The sequence below is a fragment of the Dipodomys ordii genome, unplaced genomic scaffold (genome assembly GCF_000151885.1).
Source record: "Dipodomys ordii isolate 6190 unplaced genomic scaffold, Dord_2.0 Scaffold121, whole genome shotgun sequence".
NCBI classification, from domain to species: domain Eukaryota; kingdom Metazoa; phylum Chordata; class Mammalia; order Rodentia; family Heteromyidae; genus Dipodomys; species Dipodomys ordii.
The window spans coordinates 2336846-2341806 of NW_012267337.1; the positions used below are offsets into that span (position 1 = coordinate 2336846).

Genomic DNA, 4961 nt, shown 5'->3' on the forward strand with positions numbered 1-4961 from the left:
AACCTGTATGGGCTTAGAAGCGAAGAGATTAATTTGTTATTTAATAAATTCAAACAGGAAGGTCCAAGTCTGGAGTTCTAGCTGCATCTGTAAGAGAAAAGGCATCATCCTTGGGGGGAAGGCTTCCCCTGGGTTGTGGTAAGCCATTTACCTGTTTTATCAAACGTTCTGGCAGCCACCTTGGGGCCACTTGTTCTTGATCTAAAATACAGGCTGAACCTCGCCCCCAGGTAAGAACAGGATCTGGGCCCTTCCATTTGCCTGTAAGGGGGTCTCGCCACATGACAGACGGGCGAGCAGTAGACTGGAAGATGGGTGCCAATGCCTGTCAGCTACCGAGTGGCCTTCATTGTCCAGAGTTAGAAAATTAAGGGTGAACAATGTGTGACTAAGGCGATTCCTAGGAGTGGAAAATGAAAAGGGAGAGGCTTTGAGGCGAGTAAGCCAGGTTTTTAGGGTGTGGTGGGCTCGTTCTACAATGCCCTGACCTTGGGGGGTTATAGGGAATCCCAGTAGTATGACAAATCTGAAAAATAGCACAAAACTGTTTAAACTTGGCACTGGTATAGGCTGGGCCATTGTCTGTCGTTATGTGGGCTGGTTTTCCCATTACAGAAAAGGCTAAAACAAGGTGAGAGAGAACATCTTTGGCAGTTTCTCCTGTGTGTGGTGAAGCAAAAACAAACCCACTAAACGTGTCTATGGAGACATGTATATATCTTGTTTTTCCAAATTCAGGAAAATGGGTAACATCCATTTGCCAGATTTGATTAGGTAGCAGTCCACGGGGGTTAACACCCAGGTGTGGTACAGGAAGGGAGACAACACAGGCAGGGCATGCCTTTACTATCTCCCGTGCTTGCTGTCTAGTAATTTTACAAAGCAATCGAAGACTCTGGGAATTTAGATGGTGGAGATTATGTAATTCTGTAGCCTTTTGGACAGACCCAACAAAAACTGGAAAAATGGAACGAGTGGCCGCATCAGCTTGAGCGTTACCCTGTGTAAGAGGGCCAGGGAGATCAAAATGTGCCCTAATGTGTCCCAGAAAAAATGGATGTCTCCTGGCCTGAATTAGCTGTTGAAGCTGAATAAATAAAAATGCCGCATTGGAAGAAGTTTTAATAGCGGGTGAAATTTCTAGCAAGGGAACAGAATGAGCAATGTAAGCACTATCTGTATAAATATTAATAGGCTTATCAAAAAACGTCATAAAAACCTGTGTTATAGCAAATAACTCCACAAGCTGGGCTGATTGGTAAGGGGCATCAAAGGTGGTGGAATGGTTGTTAACAACAAAGGCCGCACGACCATTGCTTGAGCCATCTGTAAAGACAGTGAGGGCTTGAGGAATGGGAGCCTTTTGAGTAACCTTGGGAAAAACAAATGGATATAGCTGGGCGAAGTGTAAAAGGGGATCATTGGGGAGATGATTGTCAGTTAGTCCTAAAAATCCTGACAGGGCGATGCCCCATTCATCCCCAGTCTGAAGTAAAAATTGAGTCTGGTCTTTGGTGTATGGAATTAAAATGGTATCAGGGTCCTTGCCGAAATATTGTCGAGAGAGCAAGCGACCTTTGATAATGATAGAGGCTACCTGGGCAGGGTAAACAGCAATAACCTTGGGGGATGTGGTGCGTAAATGGGCCAAAAGCAGGGAGCTGCCCTTATTATTGGAGTAGGGAATCCATTGCCAAAACAATCCTGTGGGTGTATGAGGGGTATGTAAAATAATTAAGACCAGAGGAAGATTATAGGAAATCTGTGTAACAAACTGCTGTATGATGGCCTCAGTAACTTGGGTTAAGGCATTTTGTGCATTGGGAGTAAGCTTGCGAGGAGAAGAGGGGTCAGAATCACCTTTTAAAATCTCATTAAGAGGCAAAAGCACGCTGGTGGGCAACCTTAGGTATGGCCTAAGCCGTTGAATATCTCCAAGCAACTTTTGAAAATCATGAAGGGTGTGAAGATGGTCTAAACGAAGTTGAATTTGAGGAACCCGAATTTGATTATTTTGGAGTTCTAGACCCAAATAAGTATAAGGGTCCTGTGTTTGAACTTTATTGGGGGCAATCTGTAGTCCCAGGGCAGTGAGGGCTTTAAAAAGGTCTAAATAGCAGTTTCTAAGTTTGTGGGTAGGTGCAGCAAGCAACAAGTCATCCATATAATGTAATATATAGATGCACTGCCATCATTTTCTCACAAGGTCCACTGCCTGGGCAACATATTTTTGACAAAGGCTAGGGCTATTAGCCATACCTTGGGGGAGTACCTTCCATTGAAATCTTTGCATGGAGCCTTGAAAGTTAATGCGGGGAAGGCTAAAGGCAAAATAGGATCTGTCCTCAGGATGTAGGGGAATGGTTAAAAAAAACAATCTTTTAAATCAATAACCATTTTGTAATAGTCCCTGGGAATAGCCACCGGTGTGGGAATGCCTGGCTATAGTGCTCCCATTGGGCGCATAGCTTTATTAACGGCGCGTAGATCTTGTAAAAGGTGCCATTTGCCTGATTTTTTCTTTATAACAAAAACAGGAGTATTCCATGGTGAAGTAGAGGGCTCTATATGGCCTGCCACCAACTGTTCCTGTACTAACATGGAGGCAGCCTCCAATTTTTCTTGGGTAAGGGGCCACTGATCCACCCACACAGGGGTTTGGGATTCCCAAATGATTTTATCTGCATGGGGCACAGGAGGTTCAGGGGCCAATACTAAAAATCCTTACTGTATCACTATGTCTAATTTATTGTTTAAAATTTTATTTTAAATATTCAAATATTTCATATATTAAAAAGTAAGTTTTACCTATGGCAGCATAAGAGCCCATTCATACTATGTCAGAAAAAAATTGGACCTAGCAAACTATGATTTGGATAGGACACAAAATGTTTACTTAATTTCATATTCTCTTTTGTTTTTTGTCAGTTGTGAACTCTGGGCCTGGGCACTGTCCCTCAGCTCTTCAACTCAAGGCTAGAGCCCTACCACTTGAGCCACGGAGTCATTTCTGGTTTTCTGGTCATGTTGTGATTTATTGGAGACAAGAGTCTCACAGACTTTCCTGCCCAGGCTGGCTTTGAACCATGATCCTCAGATCTCAGCCTCTTGAGTAGCTAGGATTATAGGCGTGAACCACCAGTGCCTGGCTCAAATTCTCTTTTAAAATTAAGTATTACAAGACCTTTTTACCTTTCTGCAGACCAGAAATAAGTCAGCATCACTAAATTAAATATATAATTCTTTTTTTTCTCTTTCTTCTAGACCTACATCTTTTGGCATACATTAGTAGTATACAGGGCTACAGGGTTACAGTATGATAATTCAACAGGTGTAGTTCTGCAGGAATATTGTATGCACTGGCCTTTGAACAAGTTCACCCTCTGTTATAGCCCCTTAACTCCTTTCTTCTCATATCACTTTATCAGACAGTATTTGGTGAGTTTCATTATGCTATCTTCATATGTATATGTGTAATCTACTTCAATCTTCTTCATTCACATCCTAGTATACTTTCCTTCCACCTCCCCAAACCCATTGATCCCTACCAGTCTTCTTTTTACACACATTTCCCATTATCATCGGCAGCAACATAATGATCACAATCCTCATCATCATCATAATCACCATCATCATTATCATCATCAATATTTTGGGTCTAGGTTACACGTGATTGAAAATGTGATATTTGGTTTTGAGCCTAGCTTGTCTCATTTACTCTGAATAGTTCCAATTTCTACTCTGCAAATAACTTTACTGTATAAGATATATACCACATTTTCTTGACCCATTCATCAGTTGTTGGACACATACGCTAATTCCCATTGTGAACAGGGCAAAGATAAACATAGATGGTTAAGTATCTATGTTGAAAATTGATTTACACTTAGAGATTGTGACAGAGTATTTTAGAGGGTGATAAATTAGGTCTCATTTTAACTTTCTGAGGAACCGGCATACTAATTCCTATAGCGGTTGCACTGGTTTATATTCCCATCAAGAGTGTATGCTAGTTTTTTGTTTTGTTTTGCCCTGCATTGTCACAAATATTTCTAATTTATTTTCTAGATTTCTTTTTTGTCTTGAGTGAGATAAGAATCTCAGGATAGTTTTGATTTGTATTTCCTTATGGCTAGGTTTCTTGAGAGATATGGTGACATGGCTATATCTCTTCCTGTATTACCCACTGTTACTTAGAAAACTATTGGTTTAATGCATTTGCTCATTTAATAATTGTATAACTTGTTCTTTTGGAGTTTTCCCTTGAACTCTTTGCATATTCTGAATATTAATCATTTGCCTGGTGAATAGATGGCAAAGATTTTCTTTCATGCTATGGGATGGTTTTTCATTCTGTTAATCATTCCCTTTGATGTACAATTTTTTTTTCTTTTGCTGATCCTGGGGCTTGAACTCAGGGCCTAAGTGCTGTCCCTGCAGCCTCTTTGTGTTCAGGGCTAGCACTCTACCACTTAAATCACAGCACTACTTCCAGCTTTTTCTGAGTAATTTATTAGAGATAAGAGTCTCAGGTACTTTTCTGCCCAGGTTGGCTTTGAACTACGGTCCTCAGATCTCAGCCTCCTGAGTAGCTAGGATTACAGGTGTGAGCCACCTGTGCCCGGCTTAAAGAGAGTCTAACAAATAGGCATACACATTACCACTGTAGATTTCTGCTGTGAATGGAAATAGAATGGGTTCATAGTCTAAGCACAGCTTCGCTGTTTTGATCTGTGAAAAGTTTTTTTGAAGGACTAATGCAAAGGATATAACCCAGAACTCAATCATGGCAATGAGATGACCATGAAGGGAAAATATCCTCAAAACATTTTAACAAGAATGATTCAACAGCATATTTTAAACATTCAACAGAAATAACCCACAAACCTGGGGGTAGATATATTAACATTATCCAGCTGGAAGAGGGAACAGATAGACGTAAACCTTAGTGAGAGAAACCT

At 40.9% G+C, this 4961-nt stretch overlaps 1 pseudogene; it reads right to left on the reverse strand.

Moving 5' to 3' along the window:
* Positions 1–201: 201 nt before the first annotated feature.
* Positions 202–3825, reverse strand: LOC105995813 (annotated as a pseudogene).
* Between the last annotated feature and the right edge of the window lie 1136 nt (positions 3826–4961).